The sequence below is a fragment of the Dermochelys coriacea genome, chromosome 1 (assembly GCF_009764565.3).
Source record: "Dermochelys coriacea isolate rDerCor1 chromosome 1, rDerCor1.pri.v4, whole genome shotgun sequence".
In the NCBI taxonomy this organism is placed as follows: Eukaryota; Metazoa; Chordata; order Testudines; family Dermochelyidae; genus Dermochelys; species Dermochelys coriacea.
In genome coordinates, this window is record NC_050068.2 from 79,920,337 (window position 1) to 79,927,691 (window position 7,355).

A 7,355-nucleotide genomic window follows, 5' to 3' on the forward strand; every position below is an offset into this window, starting at 1 on the left:
CAGAGTTGATTTGAATAACCTCCCCCCCTTTTTTTTTCCTATTGTTACCCTTCCTTTAACCTCTGTGTGTGCGTTTATGCCCATAAGAAATAAATGGCATGGACTGTCCTTTCGTGATTGTCTGGAAAATGCCTACCATATCATTGGCCCTATCATAAACAAATAATTATAATAATTCTGTTTAAACAAGATATTTTGTATGGGTTTTTTTTGACTGACTCACCTACATACTTACAGTAGAACCTCAGAGTTATGAACACCTTGGAAATGGAGGTTGTTTGGAACTCTGAAATGTTTGTAACGCTGAACAAAACATTATGGTTCTTTCAAAAGTTTACAACTGAACATTGATTTAGTACAGCTTTGAAACTGCCTCTCTTTTTTTTTTTTGGTCTCTCCTGCTGCTGCTAGTGTACTTCTGGTTCCAAATGAGGTATGTAGTTAGTCAGTCAGTTCATATCTCTGGTGTTCATAACTCTGAGGTTCTACTGTAAATTGTAAGCTGTTTGGGGGCAAGGACTGGCTTTTAGCTGCATGTATGTATATAGTGCCAATATAACTGATTGGGCCCTTCAAAGTGCTGCTGCAATACAAATATATAAAATATATATAATAGTAATTAGATTATCATTATAGTATTTATTAACACATGTGAAAGCCCATTGATTTTACGGAATATTGGTTTTTAATAAATCAGAGATATAATTAGTGGATCTGGTCCATGCAATATTGTCATAGTTTATACATCTCCTTTATAACTGTAAACTAGCTCTGAAATTCGGGAAATTTATCAGTACTCCTCTAGGCCTGGACACATCCTTGTCTCTGGTTCTGATCGTCCTTAAGTTAAACATATTCCTTATGAACCTCAGTGAAGAAGTTTATCTTATCATTTTATCAAAGAATAAATCTAGCAAACAGCTGTCTTGCACACTTTAATTCCTGGTTCAATAGGACATAAAAATATGATCATGGTGGAAGATATATTAAAAAAATAGGTTTGTATGATCATAAATAAATAAAAACCCTCTCTGGTGCCAATGACACTACCATGGCATAGGCAACATCACCATTTGTTAGTGTTCTACAAATATGCATCTTCAATATGCTCTATGGGTCTTTCAATTTATCAATCTGAGTAAATGTAATACATAAATACATATTCCAACCCAGTGATAAACATAAAGAGAAATCTTGTTTAATTCTAAATTGGTGGATGGATCTGGCTGTGGAGTTTCAAAGCAACTAATACATTGTTTTATATAGCAAAGCACTTAAATGCTGAGGCAGCACCCCACAGTGTTGCTGTGTGAATAGTACAGTGAGTGACAGGTACAACGTAGAAACTGCCTCTCATTCATTTATAGTTGCTGGACATAAAAAGAATCATCAATCTTTTTAAAATAAACTTTTCCTTCCCTCTGTAATCTAGCAATGTGGAATCAGTACAAGGGGATATTTTTAACTTTAAAAAGTCAGGTTTTATAGCCCAGGTAAACAAAGGCATCTCTTCATAAAACTCTGAAATCATAAACCTCACACACTTTCCAATATATCACAAAATCAGGGATAGGAGAGAGCTGCCAAAAGTTTAGTGTTTTCTTTTTATCAGTAAAAACACTGGCAAGTAGAATACAACAATTGTATTATTAATTACTTTAAATTTCCTAGCCAAACAATTCATCCATTTATTTATTTTTACAATATCACTGCTTGGCAGATGTTTCTGTGTTTGTTTATTCACTGCTCATATAATCCCGTTTACTTATGCTGATTTATTCTGGCTCATTAAGTATGAGTGAGAAAAATATATTTGTTACACTGGGTTGTATCACCAGTTGTATGATGAGCATGCATCTTATCAAATAGCTTCCCAAATATACTTCATAACATGCTGAATATAGCTAAGAGTTGCAGTAAGGGCCTAGGTTTTGATTTTAAAAACCATTACTATAATTGTGCCTCTGAAATATCACATAACTTTTCAAGCCAAACTTACTCCTGGTGTAACTCAAATGAAACTAGAAGTTACACCTGGGCTGAATTCAGCCCACTTGATCAAATTTTTGAAAAGGATAGGGTGAGGATTCGACACCAACAAATTTCTTACCCTGTCAACACTAAAATGAACAGGAGTACTTGTGGCACCTTAGAGACTAACAAATTTATTTGAGCATAAGCTTTCGTGGGCTACAGCCCACTTTATCGGATGCATAGAATGGAACATATAGTAAGAAGGTTATATATATATATATATATATATATATATATATATATATACACACACATATACACACACACACACACACACACACACACACATACTGACAGAGAACATGAAAAGGTGGAGTGAGAGGCTAATTAATTAAGATGAGCTATTATCAGCAGGAGAAAAAAAACTTTTGTAGTGATAATCAAGATGGCCCATTTAGACAGTTGACAAGAAGATGTGAGGATACTTAACATGGGGAAATAGATTCAAATATGTGTAATGACCCAGCCACTCCCAGTCTCTATTCAAACCCAAGTTAATGGCATCTAGTTTGCATATTAATTCAAGCTCAGCAGTTTCTCCTTGGAGTCTGTTTTTGAAGCTTTTCTGTTGCAAAATTGCCACTTTAAATCTGTTACAGAGTGGCCAGAGAGGTTGAAGTGTTCTCCTACTGGTTTTTGAATGTTATGATTCCTGATGTCAGATTTGTGTCCATTTATTCTTTTGCATAGAGACTCTCCAGTTTGGCCAATGTACATGGCAGAGGGGCATTGCTGGCACATGATGGCATATATCACATTGGTAGATGTGCAGGTGAACGAGCCCCTGATGGCGTGGCTAATGTGATTAGGTCCTATGATGGTGTCACTTGAATAAATATGTGGACAGAGTTGGCATTGGGCTTTGTTGCAAGGATAGGTTCCTGGGTTAGTGTTTTTGTTGTGTGGTTGCTGGACAGTATTTGCTTCAGGTTGGGGGAGCTGTCTGTAAGTGAGGACTGGTCTGTCTCCCAAGATCTGTGAGAGTGAGGGATCAGTTTTCAGGATAGGTTGTATATATTTGATGATGTGTTGGAGCGGTTTTAGTTGGGGGCTGAAGGTGATGGCTAGTGGCGTTCTATTGTATTCTTTATTGGGCCTGTCCTGTAGTAGGTGACTTCTGGGTACTCTTCGGGCTCTGTCAATCTGTTTCTTTTCTTCAGCAGGTGGGTAGTGTAGTTGTAAGAATGCTTGATAGAGATCGTGTAGGTGTTTGTCCCTGTTTGAGAGATTGTAGCAAATGTGGTTGTATCTGTTGACACTGTGCGCCACTCCCAAACTGCACAGTTAGTAATTTTTGTATACGTTCATGTGAGGGTGCATGTGTTGTGGGCCTGACCCAATGAGGTCACTAGGAATCTTTCCATTGGCTTTAACAAGCATGGGATCAGATCCTTTTTGTGCAGGCCTCAATCTCTACTTACAAAATAATTACTTACTCTAAATCCTTTTTTCAATGGTACTGTAATCTTTTGTATTGAATTAATAGCCCCCACACCTACTTAAGGAAATAGCACAGTGTATTTCTCAAAAGCCACTCACTTTCTTGCTGCAAAAGCCTTATTTGAATTGTGCTCAATAATGGTTAGAGTTTAGAGATGGGAGGCATGACTCTTGGTTTCTGGCACAGCCTCCCTAATGCTTCCTGCTTTCTCAGTACGAGGCAGGAGCTCAGAGCTCCGGTATGAAACTGCAGAAATACCTTAGAGTCTCTGGATTAAGTTTAGAAGAGTGAGCAACAAGGCTGATGTCGTGGTGGGAGTCTGCTATAGACCACCGGACCAGGGGGATGAGGTGGACGAGGCTTTCTTCCGGCAACTAACGGAAGTTACTAGATCACAGGTCCTGGCTCTCATGGGAGACTTCAATCACCCTGATATCTGCTGGGAGAGCAATACAGTGGTGCACAGACAATCCAGAAAGTTTTTGGAAAGTGTAGGGGACAATTTCCTGGTGCAAGTGCTGGAGGAACCAAATGGGGCAGAGCTCTTCTTGACCTGCTACTCACAAACCGGGAAGGAGTAGCAGGGGAAGCAAAAGTGGATGGGAACCTGGGAGGCAGTGACCATGAGATGGTAGAGTTCAGGATCCTGACAAAAGGGAAGAAAGGAGAGCAGCAGAATATGGACCCTGGACTTCAGAAAAGCAGACTTTGACAACCTCAGGGAGCTGATCGGCAGGATCCCCTGGGAGAATAACATGAGGGGGAAAGGAGCCCAGGAGAGCTGGCTGTATTTTAAAGAATCCTTATTGAGGTTACAGGGACAAACCATCCCGATGTGTAGAAAGAATAATAAATATGGCAGGTGACCAGCTTGGCTTAACAGTGAAATACTTGCTGATTTTAAACACAAAAAAGAAGCTTACAAGAAGTGGAAGACTGGACAAATGACCAGGGAAGAGTATAAAAATATTGCTCGGGCATACAGGGGTGAAATCAGGAAGGCCAAATCACACCTGGAGTTGCAGCTAGCAAGAGATGTTAAGAGTAACAAGAAGGGTTTCTTCAGGTATGTGAGCAACAAGAAGGAAAGTGTGGGCCCCTTACTGAATGAGGGAAGCAACCTAGTGACAGAGGATGTGGAAAAAGCTAATGTACTCAATGCTTTTTTTTTTTTGCCTTTGTCTTCACAAAGAAGGTCAGCTCCCAGACTACTGCACTGGGCAGCACAGCATGGGGAGGAGGTGACCAGCCCTCTGTGGAGAAAGAAGTAGTTCAGGACTATTTAGAGAAGCTGGATGAGCACAAGTCCATGGGGACAAATGTGCTGCATCTGAGAGTGCTAAAGGATGTGATTGCAGAGCCATTGGCCATTATCTTTGAAAACTCGTGGCATTCGGGGGAGGTCCCGGACGACTGGAAAAAGGCTAATGTAGTGCCCATCTTTTAAAAAGGGAAGAAGGAGGATCCAGGGAATTACAGACCAGTCAGCCTCACCTCAGTCTCTGGAAAAATCATGGAATAGGTCCTCAAGGAATCAATTCTGAAGCACTTAGAGGAGAGGAAAGTGATCAGGAACAGTCAGCATGGATTCACCAAGGGCAAGTCATGCCTGACTAATCTAATTGCCTTCTATGACGAGATAACTGGCTCTGTGGATGAGGGGAAAACAGTGGATGTGTTATTCCTTGACTTTAGCAAAGCTTTTGATACAGTCTCCCACAGTATTCTTGCCAGCAAGTTAAAGAAGTATGGGCTGGATGAATGGACTATAAGGTGGATAGAAAGCTGGCTAGATTGTCGGGCTCAAAGGGTAGTGATCCATGTCCACTTGGCAGACGGTATCAAGTGGAGTACCCCAAGGGTCAGTCCTCGGACTGGTTTTGTTAAATATCTTCATAAATGATCTGGAGGATGGTGTGGATTGCACCCTCAGCAAGTTTGCAGATGACACTAAACTGGAAGGAGAGGTAGATATGCTGGAGAGTAGGGATAGGATACAGAGGGACCTAGACAAATTAGAGGATTGGGCCAAAATAAATCTGATGAGGTTCAACAAGAACAGTTGAAGAGTCCTGCACTTAGGATGGAAGAATCCCATGCACCGCTACAGACTAGGGACCGAGTGGCTAGGCAGCAATTCTGCAGAAAAGGACCTAGGGGTTACGGTGGACAAGAAGCTGGATACGAGTCAACAGCGTGCCATTGTTGCCAAGAAGGCCAATGGCATTTTGGGATGTATAAGTAGGGGCATTACCAGCAGATCAAGGGACGCCTCATCTAGAGTACTGTGTCCAGTTTTGGGCCCCACACTACAAGACGGATGTGGAAAAATTGGAAAGAGTCCAGCGGAGGGCAACAAAAATGATTAGGGGACTGGAACACATGACTTATGAGGAAAGGCTGAGGGAACTGGGATTGTTTATTCTGCAGAAGAGAAGAATGAGGGGGGATTTGATAGCTGCTTTCAACTACCTGAAAGGGGGTTCCAAAGAGGATGGATCTAGACTGTTCTCAGTGATAGCAGATGACAGAACGAGGAGTAATGGTCTCAAATTGCAGTGGGGGAGGTTTAGGTTGGATATTAGGAAAAACTTTTTCACTAAGAATGTGGTAAAGCACTGGAATGTGTTACCTAGGGAGGTGGTCGAATCTCCTTCCTTAGAGGTTTTAAGGTCATGCTTGACAAAGCCCTGGCTGGGATGATTTAGTTGGGGATTGGTCCTGCTTTGAGCAGGGGCTTGGTCTAGATGACCTCCTGAGGTCCCTTCCAACCCTGATATTCTATGATTCTCTTCTAGCTCTGACATTGACTAGTGGGGGTGGGAAAAATCATGTAATTTCTCTGTGCTTGCAGTTTGCCCATTTGTAGATGGGTATAAAAATACTTATCTAACTCACAGGGCTGCTGTAATGAGTCTTACAAATAAAAGCTTAAAAATATACCCTAATTCAAGAAATATGAAAGGTGAGTTTGATCCAGTAACCTGAATTAGAGCAGTTCAAATGGATTAACTCAATACAGACTTCATGGCAGCATGGATTCAGCCACAGCCTCTTTTTCCTTCTCTCTCTGTCAGTAAGCTCTAAACCCCCTGATGAGCAGTAAAAGCAATAAGGCTGAAATGAAACAGATATTGCAGTTTCAAAGCAATCTCCAAAAGGGCCAGGCTTTCAGCAAACAGCAGGTGCACCACAAAGTCCATATTTTCTTTGCCACTCTTAGAAACCTGCAAAAAATCCACTCTCCTCTGCAATTTTCTAAACCCAGGATCACTAATTGCCAAAATTCCTAAAATCTACAAGACTTTCACCCTTAACTGATTCCTGCAGACCTATGAATTCATGCTGTGACAACTTTGGATCTCACAAGCTGAGTAGGGTTGGCAAGCAAAGTTCAGGTCTGCATTAAATAATACTGGTGATGCGCTAGGTACCACTCTTCAACGTGAATGTATACCAACGGCCCAGTGTGTTGGAGTACATAGCTTGTTTTCTGAGTACTGCATCTTTAAAAGGAACTAATTCTACAAAGGGTTTACTCTCACAAGTTTAGTTCCAACAAGCCATGCCACATACTGCGTTCACTTTATCTCCCATGTGCTCTCAATTAAAAAAAAAAAAAAAGTAAACCTTTTCCCAATCTTCATTGTCTTTTCTGCATGCTCAAAATGTCTGGAGGCTGGTCAGCTTTATGACAACTGCCCGTAGCCCCACATGGATTTTCCAGCAGCTGGCAATCACTGGGGCATTGTAATGCAGGCCACATGCCCATTTCCACAACCACAGTTCATGCGCCAAAGGTTTGGAGAGGGAGTGATGGTGTCAGCAAGGCAGATCTATCCTATCTGGGGATTCCCCTACACAGGGTGAATCTTCAAAT